The sequence below is a fragment of the Notechis scutatus genome, chromosome 5 (assembly GCF_049901735.1).
Source record: "Notechis scutatus isolate UNSWTSFEM ecotype Mainland chromosome 5, rNotScu1.2, whole genome shotgun sequence".
Taxonomy (NCBI): Eukaryota; Metazoa; Chordata; class Lepidosauria; order Squamata; family Elapidae; genus Notechis; species Notechis scutatus.
In genome coordinates, this window is record NC_142013.1 from 33,768,572 (window position 1) to 33,782,014 (window position 13,443).

General features: G+C 41.8%; 1 protein-coding gene across 2 annotated transcripts in view; it reads left to right on the plus strand.

Annotated features, from left to right (window-relative positions):
* The window catches only part of ALCAM (activated leukocyte cell adhesion molecule), a 109,157-nt gene that overhangs the window by 15,915 nt on the left and 79,799 nt on the right, over nucleotides 1-13,443 (plus strand). The window lies entirely within an intron of this gene.

Genomic DNA, 13,443 nt, shown 5'->3' on the forward strand with positions numbered 1-13,443 from the left:
TAGCTGTGCCTTCAGGAGAGTGGATTTCCGTTCTTTTGCAACGCAGGGAATCATCCCATAAACCAGGGAGACTGTAAGTAAGGGAGAAGCCATAGGCCCTCCCCTGCAGCTCTCCCTGAGCAAATTCGGCCACCGCGATCGTAAAGATTGGAAAGGAGATAACAGTGCCTCACAGCTGATTGTAAACAACACAGTTTCCTTTCTACTGCCGATTTCGCCGCTCGGGGCATTTTTTTTCTGTCTATAGAGCGAGGATCAGCCATCACAGGCTGCAATTGTGCAAGGGGCCAGCTTGGATCATCTTCTCCTCAGTGCACATGGTGAGCAACCATCTTAAGCAGCCACACTCATCAACGGCCTACCCCCACGCCACAGCAGGCCGTAATCAAGGCCTCTACATGGGCAGCACATAGTGTGCTTGTCCATACCAATGATGGAGGAAGATAGAATTCAACATAGCTTTCAGGCCTGGACAATCAGGGTCTTCAAACAACCAAGAGGAAGAGAAAAAGACAGCACTCTCAGTTAGTGCAAAGGTAGGTAGAGGCCAGCTTCAACAGGCCTCCCAACCATCTTACCCTCCAATTGTTCAGGCAGGTACTTCCAAGGGAAACACTTCAGCCCCTTTTTGACAACACCCAAGCCCGGTCTCCAAAGCCGAATTGTTATTCGGGCCTCGAGACCTAAGCAGATCAGGCCCCAATTTTTAAACAGGCCCCTTGGGACTTCTCTTCAGCTTGGCTCTCCATGGCCCAAGATGTTCTCGACCTAAACTCGAGGCTTCCTTCACCTCCGCTGCAGGCCTTCGTCCCTCAGATCCATCATTTGGTGGCAGATCCAACTACATCCAAGATGTAGTCTCCATTGCCATCAGACAGGGCCTAGCAGAAGGGCTGCAATGAATTTCGACCCTCAAACAGCCCCAGCCCCCCTTTGCTGGCCTACTACAAGCCAGATACCCCAGAGGGGACTGCTTCACCCACAGGAGCCCAAGGCCCCTTCTGCTCAATCAGAATTGGGGGGAGTGCTAGAGCAGGGAGACTATACAGAACCATCGGAACGTAGCCACTCTCCTGCTTCTGAACTGGAGGAGGGAGAAATCTGGGACACCAACCTCTCCGAGGAAGAGGAAGATCTGCGACCCCATCAACCCCCATCAGCTACAAACTGGCTTTATTCAAGCCTCTCCTCCACAAGGCACTGGTTACTGCCCAGTGTCCCCAGGGGAGGCTGCCCACGAACCTCAGGTGGTACAGTCGGGGTCCAGGGATTCCCTCTTCTCCAAAAACATAGTCCATTCGAAGGTCCTTCCATCACCCAGTTTTTCTGGATCTGATCAGAATTAATTTGCCGCAGGCCCCTACCCATCTTCATATGACAGGCGGTTCTACAATATGGTCCCTTCTCTCGCTGCTGCTCTTACAGTTCCCTCCGTAGACACTCCAGTCATGGCTTCTTTCTCCTTGGGCACTCCAACTGAGCCCAAGGATGTACTTTAGGCAGGGGACAAATGTGCTGAGCAGACATTAAAATGTAACCATCAGGCCTCTGCTTCGGCTATCTGGGCCTCGACTGCTGCATCGTTTTTCACAAGGGCCTCTATCCGCTGGCTGCACCAACTACAAGACCGCATATCTCCATCAGACTTGAGATCGCATCAAGATCTCAATAAGATTATAGCAGCAGTGGAATTCACGGGGACGCCACCCTAAATTCCGCCTGTTCTCCTCCAGGGCCATGGCTTCGTCTGTGGCAGCGAGGAGACTGCTATGGTTATGAATTTGGCAAGCGAAGCCTCGGCGCAAGTGGAAGCTGGCTTCGGGCTCCAGCACTAGTGAGAAGCTGTTCGATGATGTTCTCGATCCATTCATCGTCAAAATGAGGGTCAAAGGAAAAGTTCCTTCCTTGCCAGGCTGGAGGGCAGACTTCCATCGTGCCCCTTAGCTGTCACCTCCATTTAGGCCCAAAATTACTTCTCGCTTCTCCAGGCCGCCGGGAGCGTATTCCCAGTGCCAAGAACAACGCCTTGACATACCAGGCAGACAGCAACAAACTGTGGGTAAACGGCCCTTTCGTGGGGGAGGGGGTCGCTCATTCTGTCGCTCTAAATAATCTCTCGTTCTTCCCATCAGAGATCATTTCTTCTCATCCAAATGGGAGAAGTCAATGACGGACGCCTGGGTACTCAATACAGTAAGGTCGGGGTTACAACTAGAATTTCTATCATCACCCCCAGGAAAATTTCTGCTCTGCCCCATCTCGTGGGACAATTCAAGAAAGGGCCCTTATTGAATCGGCCATTCAACACCTGGTTTACATAACGACCATTCAACCAGTCCCTGAACTCCAATGGGGACGTGGGTTTTATTCTCGGCTTTTTTTTTGTCCCCAAGGTTGGCAAGCTATTCTCAACCGAACATTTCTGAATGCATTTATCCCTATTCTAGAGCATGTTCGGGATGGCTATCTCCTCTCTTCCATTGAACTTACGACCCATCAACAGTTCCTCAGGTTCTGTTATAATGGGAGACACTACCAATACAGGACCTTTCCCCTTGGACTTTCTTCAGCCCCCAGATCATTTTCTAAGCTGGTGGCAGGCTTGCCAGCCCTTATTAAGGCAATCCCAGTAAGAGTCCAGTGTTACCTGGTTGATGTACTGGTCCAGTCATCTTCCCCATCTAGGGCAGCAGAATATTTGGATATCACCATTCAAGTTCTCCAAGAGCACGGCTTCTCTGTCAAAGAGGCCAAAAAGCCACTTTACTCCCACCAATTCCTTACTCCATCTAGGAGCTGTAATAGATACTTTTTCCTGCAAGGTGTCCTTGTCCCAGGAATGTCAGGAGAGCATCAGTTAATTGGCCATATAAAATCTAACCCTAGACTGCCCCTGGCTATGCTTTCCAAGCTCCGGGGGAAAATGATATCATGCATTAATATAGTGCCCTGGGCTAGATTCCATGCCAGGTCGCTCCAATGTTTTCTTCTACCTTATCAGAAGACAGGTAGGAGTTGTTCCTCTTTCAGGTCAGATTAACTCCGTTGGTCCTTAAATCTTTTCGATGGGGGTCATCTGAGGCGTTTTCCATGGGACTCTTGTTCAAGGAACCAGACAGGTTAGTGCTGACCAGTCTGTATGGCTGGGGAGCCCACCTTCAATCCAGGGTGGTCCAGGAACAATGGTCCCAGGCAAATTTTGCCCATAATATTAATTGGCTAGAGCTTCGAGCGGCCCATTTGGCCCTGACACAATTAGAGGATGCTGTCTCAGATAGGGACATCCTGATCTTGCTTGACAAGGTGTCAACCAAGGTGCATATTAACCGCCAAGGCAGGACACATTCAGGACCCCTGATGTTAGAGGCAGATCAACTCTGCTTATGGGCAGAGAGACACCAGGTATCGCTCAGAGCTGAGCTCATTGCAGGTGGGGCCAATGTTGAGACTGACCAGTCTGTATGGCTGGGGAGCCCACCTTCAATCCAGGGTGGTCCAGGAACAATGGTCCCAGGCAAATTTTGCCCATAATATTAATTGGCTAGAGCTTCGAGCGGCCCATTTGGCCCTGACACAATTAGAGGATGCTGTCTCAGATAGGGACATCCTGATCTTGCTTGACAAGGTGTCAACCAAGGTGCATATTAACCGCCAAGGCAGGACACATTCAGGACCCCTGATGTTAGAGGCAGATCAACTCTGCTTATGGGCAGAGAGACACCAGGTATCGCTCAGAGCTGAGCTCATTGCAGGTGGGGCCAATGTTGAGACTGACTGGCTTAGCAGAGCCACCACTGACCAGGCAGAGTGGTGTTTGCACCCCGATTTATTTCAGGAGCTGTCGGAGCACTTTGGATTGCCAGCAGTGGATCTCCTCGCTTCCCAGGACAACACGCAACTCCCGAGGTTCTACTCCAAGTATGTGGTTCCGGGGGTGGAGGGAATGAACACTTTACGCAGCCCTTGGCAACTCCTGTATGTCTTTCCTCCTCTGCCCCTGATTCCGGGGGTCATCCAGAAACTGGGCAGAAGAGCAGAACTTATCCTTGTAGCCCCTCTCTGGCCCAGGAGGCCATGGTTTGCAGACTTAGTAAACCGTTCCATCACCAGTCCTTGAAGGATTCTGGTAGACAGAGTGTTGCTCAGACAGGGGCCAATATTGCTTCCAGAGTCCCAGTGGCTTCAGTTGGCCATCTGGAGATTGAGCGGGGATCCCTGATCTGGAACTATCATTCCTCCAGAGTAATAAGAACTATCCAAGCCTCCAGGAGATCCTCCACCAACTGCATCTACGATGCAACCTGGAAGGCTTTCAGCGATTGGTGTCGTAAGACATTGCCCCTTCCGGGGCCTCAATTGCCAGATGCTGGACTTCCTTCAAGAGAGCCTAGATGAGGGACTTTCACCTAACACTCTGCAGAGGCAGGTTGCAGCCTTGTCCTCTGTTCTATCCTTGGGGGGAGTGGAATATTTGTCTAGACATCTCACAGTCCGCAGGTTTCTGAAGGGTGCTACAAACCTGAGGCCTCCAGTGGTTCATCGAGATCCCACATGGGACTTCTTTAAAGTACTGCAGTCACTGATTAAGGCTCCATTCGAAACACTGAGGTCAATTCCCTTGCAGTTTTTTGTCTTGTAAGGTGGCATTTCTGGTAGCGATCACCCCTTCTAGAAGGATTTCGGTCCTGGCAGCCTTGTCTGTCAGGAAAGACATCTAGACCCTACCTTTTGTACCTAAGATAATACTGGGTTCCTCAGATCCCAAGACATAGTGTTACCTGATTTCTGTCCCCTTCCGCTCCACAACTTAGAGCACAAGTGGCACACCCTAGATGTTAGCAGGGCGCTTAGAATTTACATCAGATGTCCCTCAACATTTAGCAAAACTGAGGCCATGTTTATGTCCTTTCCCCTTCCCATTGGGAGCAACAAAGCCTCTCCTCCCACCTTGAGTAGGTGGATCACGGCATGCATCGCTCAGGCCTTCTAATCAGAGCCCTTCCAGTACCCCAGGGCCTAACGACACACTCTGGAGTGCCTCAAGTTCAGCTGCCTGGGCCACCCAGACAGTGGAGATTTGCAGAGCGGCTACATGGGCCTCCCCGACTCTGTTCATCAGACATTACCGTCTGGCCTCCAATGCCTCGAGGAGTACGGCTTTTGGCAGACGGATGCTTCAGTGAATGGTTCCAACTTCGGAGAGAATTGCCGGACGAGGACCCTCCCGTGGACATGCAAGCTTTGGTATGTCCCATCCTGGGCTCTCGCAGCAGCATTTAGGAGAATGGGTGTTGGTAAATTTACCTGAGAACGCCCTTTCTATAGATGCTGCTAGAGAGCCCAGCCACTCCCTTATTTCGTCCGGACCATGGTAAGATATGTTAATGTTAAAGATTCTGTTTTGCTTTCAGAGACACTTCCTACAGTCTGTCAAGGACCTTTGCCAAAGCTGGGGGAAACTCCCACAGACAGTCCTTTTTATACAAGACAGACCCAGCTTGATGATGTCATCAGGAAGAGTCTAACCCATCCTGGGCTCTCTAGCAGCATCTATAGAGAGGGTGTTCTCAGGTAAATTTACCAATGCCCACTCCCTAGCAGTTCTCTACACCTGGCTTTAGAACTTTTCCAAACGTAGTCAACCAAAAGCAAGCCCAAATTAATCCTCCAGGCAATGGCCAATTAGTCCATAAAACAAATAGCAAGCTGCTCAAACAAGTAAGTCCCATAGACAAACACAAAGCCTCCAGGCAAAAATCGAAACTTCATCCACATTAGCTCACTTGTTATCGAAGTTCAGAGTCTCAAAAGTCAAGCAGGAAACACGAACAAACACATGGACATGACCCACACACGTTGTTCCCAGCAACACCTTCCTAAATAGCTTCCTGGTGTAGCCCATCAGGAGGGGAGGGACCTTCTCCTGAGTAATCTGGCAGACCTCTGTTTCTTTGCCCTGCATGCTCTGAGATCCACCAAGGCAGGCAACTCCTCCCCCTCCTTTGCTGACCTGCAAGCTGTCCCCAGCTGAAGCATGTAATTCTCTTCCTGCTGGCCATTCAGGGTCAGTAATTAACTCTGTTCCTGATGTGCCAGGAATGAACTCATTCTCCCTTGAGACAGCCTCCGAGGAAGAGTCAGAGGAGTCATCCAAGGGAGACATCACAAAGGAAGACTTTAGATAGCGGTTGCAAATCATAATCATATGTCTTTCTTTGGTGCTCTTAACAGCTTCACAATCAGATAGCAATAGACTTATATACTGCTCCATAGTGCTTTTCAGCATATTTTAACAGTTTACAGTATCAGCATATTACCCCCAACAATCTGGGTCCGCATTTTACCAATACTATGTGGATATTTTTTACTGACAATAAATATATAGTCTGGATAAAAATGCATTTGACTTCAGCACAATATTTCCATGTACTGTGAACATACAATATCAACATAAATCTTACATAGATTGGTAACAGAACATCTAGGCCAGTTTAATTTTATTGTCTAAGAAAAACAACAGCCTTTATGACTGTAACTGAAGATGCTGTACTTCAAAAAGATATTTTTGGATAAAAATAAGTGACTGTAATTGAACTATAGCCTATCTGTAATAATATTTCTGCAGCTATAAAAATTGAGTACAAATCAAAGAAATGCACATTGCTTGCAATGAAAGGATAGTTACAAAGATGTTACAAGACTGCAATGATTTTAAATCCAGTTAAATTATGCTGTTTATTCATAAATGTATGTTGGTAATACTCTATAGAAAATGATGAAAAATTGCAGAAGGACTGACAAGAATAGAAGAATGATTTTAAATGGTATTTAAAAAGATGAGAAGTGCCATGGAATATTTGAGAATTTGTTTCAGACATTAAGTCTGTTACAATTGTTTCTAATATGTATTGTCATTTCTTTCTATTACTCTCACCATGTATATTGGAACTGTTAATTTATTGTATGCATTTGATCTTACATGGCTAAGTGTGCGTTATTGAATGTTCTTTGGGAAAAGGTTAAATTGGAATATTTCTGTTTATCTGAGTGGTTGGGAGGGTGACAGCTTTTTGGAGCAAGGAGCTATTCCTGTTTCAGGATTTAGTAGTATAGTGTGAGCCTTTAATGAACATTTGACAGCACAGTAGTTGGTTTGTTGGTTTGTCTGTTTCTTTATTGTTGATTGCAAGGTGAAGAATTTATTTGGACCTCTGGCATATGATAGATGTGGATGTGAAGGTATTTTTTTTGTGACTGAACTAGATGCTCTGTCAGTTCTTACTGTATGAAGGAGACCTGTTCAGCCTCAAGAAATTACTATGTTCAGCAAGGACAATGCCTTCTACCTCGTGAAGTGTCAACCAGAAGCTGTAGCCATGGTTACCTCACCATACCTCACTTACTTAAGAAGATCACCCAAGGTCACCCCCCCATAGACTCTACCATTTGCTATTACACTAGATATGACTTAGAATGAATTAAACTTTCATTCAATCTGTAAATCGAGTTATAATAAGTGTAAGATTAAACAGTAAGGACTTATCATCTGAAAGCTGAGTGGGTTGGAAGCATAAGATAGTCATCAGCGGTGGTTTCTTTTAATATGTAATAGAGTGAACCATGCTGGGACAGTTTCAGGCAAGTTACAACATCATGGGACATTTGAGAAGATAAATACTGTTCCTTGCTCTTTAGAAAAGTTTAGAACATAAAGAAAAATGGGTTAGCTGTCTTTAATTTGGCTGACAAAAGAATGGAGATGAGCTTTTTAAGGAATATTATTATATACCACCTACAAGAAGGTTTTAACTTTTAAAAGATTATTGTCAACCCTGAAGCTGACCTGGCAGAAACCATCGTGAGATGGGATTAAAGATAGCTCGGCTTGTATAGTCAAAATAAAATACTTTCTCCTGGGAACCAAGGACATTCTCACACCTGGCCAAAAGAAGGAGGAGTGATGTCACCAGACCAGCACATGCTGCAGTGATTGGCCCCTTTGACTGACTGATTGGGGTTGAGGGAAAAACTTTACTTTTAATTGGTTGAAAACCAAGGGGCCCCTCAGAATTGGTTTTCACCAGATATGTGCCAATATGATATTTCCAATAAAGGTATTCTTTGAGGAATTCACCTGCTTTGGAGTTCTTGCTTGGAATGGATTTATTACTCGGAACCCTGACAATTACATTTTTGGCTTACTCTTTGTACAGGTAGTCTTCAGTTTATTATTATTTGTTTAATGGCAGTTCAGGGATTCAAATGGCATAACGTAGTTTATGACCATCCTCAAAATTAAGATCACCACACAACTGCTATGGTCACATGATCGCAATTTGGGCACTTGGCTGCTGGCTCACATTTACGATTATAGCATCTTTTTGAGACTTCCCAGCCAGCTTCTGACAAACAATTAAGGAAGCAATATTCATTTAATGACTGGATGATTCACTTAACAACTGTGATGATGAACTGCTTAATGAAGTGGTAAAAATGGTTGTAAAATTGGGAGCAGTTATTTAAGGACTCACTTAAAATCTTCTTCACATAGCCACTTAAATTTTGGTTCCAACTGTGGTCTAGTATTATATATTTAAAAAAAAAACTGTTAAGGACTGTTTAGCATGTTTCAAACATGATATGAACTTGCATTTTGTCTTAATTTTATTCTTTAAATAAACATGGTCAATTCTGTGTGAGATATGACCTATTGGCTATAGTAGGAAGTGATCCTGCAAAGTAACTTGGAGCTTTCAACTAGTTAAAATGCAAGTCCTTGAGTAAGCCTTGAGTAACAAAGGTCACTCAACTTTATTATTAAAAAATATTTTTCATCTATTTTTTCATCTATAATAGTAAATAGGATAAATGTGTTATGATAATAATCCTTGCTTTTCTTCATCTCCTGATTTTTAGGATATTGTAACTACTATGTAAGAAACTAGCAGTATATAGAGTATGTTTAAAAGACCTTTGACTTTGGTATTCTATTATTTATTATGATTATTATTTTGATGTTCTGGGTTTTTATTGTTGCTAGTTGTTACTTTAAAATAATATATTATTGGTACCTTTTTAATACTTGGTGATTTGCTTTGAATTCGCACAGTTGAAAACCAAATCCTATAAATAATTTAATGTTATTTTATAATAAAAGTGAACTAGCTATACTTTAAACACTTTCACATCTACAATTGCATTTTGTCTCATTTGGACACATTTATTGTATCCAGTATGCCAGCAGCCAGATTGATTATAGAACAGAAACCTACCTGCTTCATCTAATATTTATGATAGTATCAGTTACTTTAAATTTGCTTAAAATATTTGCTTAAAATTTTGTCATGCAGGGTATATGGTATGGTAAAGTAAAAAATATTGACTGAAATCAAGACTTGTTGGCTGTTCCCCCCCATGCACATTTTATAACATTTATAATTTCCAAAATGAACATACAAGTCTTATAAAATAAAATTAACAGTGCAACTTTTCTTGTATGCCTTAGTTTTTTCCTCTTGTGATGAATTATATTGATTTGAAAGGTTTTTCTCCACTTAAAGAACCGAAAACATATTTTGATGAAATTGATCCTGATGTGTTTAGTCAGATTGGCTTCTACAATATTAATGTGCTTTTGCATTTTCAAGAGAAAGAGACAGATAGTGTGCTAATAGTTCTATGTATACAGAGAATATATTTTTTTTGTCAGTATATATTCCTGTAACAAAGAGTTTCAAGAAACTGTGCAGATTATCAAACAGATTTACTGATTGCTTAACATCTTACAAAGAAGAATACAGCCATGCATAAAGACTGAATTCCTGAAATTTTCAGAGACCTATCCAAAGTGATTGAACCTAGGACAGTGTTGGCAAACCTTTTCAGCACCGAGTGCAGAAACTGGAGCGCATGCGGGGGGGGGGAGTACTGGAAACCGGAAAAGCAGCTCCCCAGCGTGCATGCCAGCTGGTCTTCATGCACGCATGCGTGCCAGCCAGCTGGTCTGTGTATGCACACCAGAAAACAGAAGATGCATATGCTCTCTGGCCACCTGGTTTTACAGTTTCTGGTGCACATGTGCATACATGTGCACCAGAACCTGGAAGAGCAGCGGGCATGCCCAGAGAGATGGCTCTGCATGCCACTTCTGGCACATGTGCCATAGGTTCGCCATTATGGACCTGGGATATAGTTCATCTTCCTCAGAGCACATAAGCCCTCCAATCACCTCAAGGTAATGCCTTATTTGAAGTCAAAGTAGTTCCTCATTGGGGATTGTTATTATCAAGTGTGGGTAATCTACAATTGGATTCACAGTCTAAGACTGATGGAAACATAATAATAATTCAAGTCCCAACCAAGGCTCTAAGTATTAATGTTTTGTTTCCTGCACAATCAGGAAGTTTCAACGTGAACATGTTATTCTTCTTGGCTGTCAGGTAAATTACTCAATGCATCCTTTTTTTTCTTCAACAGTTTGACTTGAAATGTACTTCTGTCTTCATTTATGCAAAACAGGTATAATATATCAATAGCACTAAACAGATATAATGAAACTGAGTAGTAATTAGCTTTCTGTTTTTTAATCTTAACTGGGAGACCAGCTTGTGTCCAGTTAATAATTCTAGGAATGTATTATATCACAGTTAGGACCCATGTATTGATGGCCTTGATGGTGTTTTCACCGTTATCTTTAGCATTTTTCTCACTCTTTGGATGTATTCTTTACTAATATTTTTAACTTGTTCATGTTTGATGTTATCCAATTGGAAAGGTCCACATTTTTTAGGCTTTATCCTGATAGCATCTGATGATTTTGCCATTCGGCATTTAAACGCTATTACTGTTTGTGATTTTACTCCAATTTATTACTACTGTAAGCATTTTCTCTCAGCCAAATTCCATTGCTATATCTGTGCTAGAAGTTCTTATAATATTGGTCATTAACTGGATTTCAATTTTTCATTTGCCATTAAACTTAAGATCATCGTCCGGTTTCGCCAGGCTTCGGAGGCGGTGGGGTTTCGCGATCTCTGCGATCCCCGCCGCGCTAGCCGTTCTTGGTTCCTCCGACCCAGATGGGTCTGGAGGATAAGGTTGCCCCGTAGAGGCAACCGAAGACAGGGAGGATCCGGACAGGGGGTTGGGGTGTTCGCAGACCCCTTCCCTACCCGGCATAACCTCCTTTTCTCAAGTCGGTCCAGCGGCGGTCAGCAATGGCCGCCACAAAGAAGCCAGCAGCCGAACAAGATCGTGCTGGAGGAAGAAGGAGAAAGTTTTGAAGCGAAAGTTTTTTTGGGTGAACTGGGATTAGAAGATACATTTAATACCCTGAAATCTAAGATTTGGGTGTTTTTTTTGAAAGATACTTTGTTTCCAGAAGAGATTTGCAAGCGGCGAGTGAAAGTGTTTAAAGTGAAAGTTTACTCTCCTTCCACATGGAATTAACAAATGAATACTGAAAATCCTACTATTTTACAAAAGGTAAAAATTTAAAGCTTCTTGTTATAAATGGGAAGGGAGAGGACAAAAGGAAAATTTATATTAAGGTTTTGTTGAAGGAGATGCCTGGAAGATTTTGGAGATTGGAAGTTACTGTAATAAGAATTTAAAATACAGATTGGCTTTTTTTTCTCCCTTTGCAACTGATATTACCCAGGAAGAAGGGAAGAACTTTGTGCCTTGTTTGGATTGTTTGATGACTTTGGGACTTTGGGAATTGTTTTAAGCTTGGAAATATCTTTGGCTGTTTTAAGAAGAAGAAGAAGAAGGGGGGGAAAAAAAGAGAGGATTTACAATGACTTTATCTGCTGATGAACTGAGAGAGGAATATGGCAAAATAAAGAAAGACGATGTGGGAGAAATTTTTTGCTTTTTAGAAATGGCGCTTGCTACTTATCAGCAAATACAACAGTTGATGGAAGAAGAAGAAGAAGCCATCTTTAACGAACCCACAGAGTTGATTAAGAAAGGAAGGAGAAAGAGAGGGGGGGAAAAGGATATAAGAGTTAAAAAAATATCTAAGAAAGTGAAAAATAAGATGCAAAATCAATACAAGGCTAGAAAGCAAATGGAAAGAGAAATACAACAGAGAGGGGAAGTTAAGGGGGGTAAAAAGACCAGATGGGATAAGACAGGGAGGAAGAAGGGGGAAAAAGGGCACAAGGGTATGAAACAACATCCGAAAAAGAAATTGTTTTTTAGGGACAAAGGGTAATATAATTTTGTTTTAAAAGGATTCTGCAAGGTACATAAGATAGTATTGTAGTATTTGTATTAGAGATAGAAAATTATAATTTTATAAGACTTGAGTAAAGACTAAAATATTAAAGGTTTAATAATGGTAGAATTTAAGATTTAATAAAATATTAAAAGGAAGGTTTAAAATACTTAGTTTAAATATAGATTTTAATTGACTATTGTGTGGATGTTAGTATGAATATATTATTGTAATATTTGTTTTTGAAATAGATAATTGGAATGTTATGAGATTTAATGTTTAATTATATATTTAGTTATGTTATGGATTTACTATTTTCTTTTTGTAAGTAGTATGTACTAAGCAGAATCAGATAGGGAACTTGGTGTTACCTTAAATGTTAATTTAGAGATGTGATGGAAAGGCATCATACTTTGATTCGTGATTTCAGGAGAAATTCTTTTATTTTATTATGGGGAATGAGATAAATAGACAATTGGAAAAGAATGGACAAAGGATAGAAATATAATGATTTAAATTAAGATAATAAACAAAATAGAATTAAGAAGAGTGGAAAGCGGGGAGAAGTTATAAAGAAGACACAGAATGGTAATTAAGATAGGTAATGGCATATAAGATGAATATGAATTTAATTGAAGTCCATACAAAGAGAGGTAATCCGGTGCCAAGCTACTTTTTGAAAAAGAAGTTTTACTTTATGTGTTTTGTGTGTGTATGTTTATCTGAGATTTAATAAAACCTTGGAGGAAAGCGGGAGGAGAATAATTGCAAACAAGACAGAGGGAAATATGAATAGGATGACTAAATTTAAAGAGAAGAAATGAGAGTGTTAAAAGATATTTAAGGAGAAATGGGATATATTAAAATCACACTGTATAAAATAATGTATTATCTGCCTTGTAAAAATTTACAAGGGAAAGAGGTTTAATGTCTACAAGGTTTATGTTTTGTTAGTCTTTAAAAATTAATAAAATTTGTTTCAAAAAAAAAAAAAAACTTAAGATCATCCATATAAAGCAAATTTTGAAATTTTTGTAACATTTTTTGCTGTTTTGTAGCCAAGATTTATTTTCTTCAAAATCACGGAGAGTAGGATCATAGCAATGACGAATAGTAAGGGTGAAAATGAGTTACCCTGGAAGATGCCTCTTCTAATGTTGACAAGCCCATGGTTTTCATTTCTAATAATCAGTTTTGTTCTCCAATGCTCCATTACTTATTCT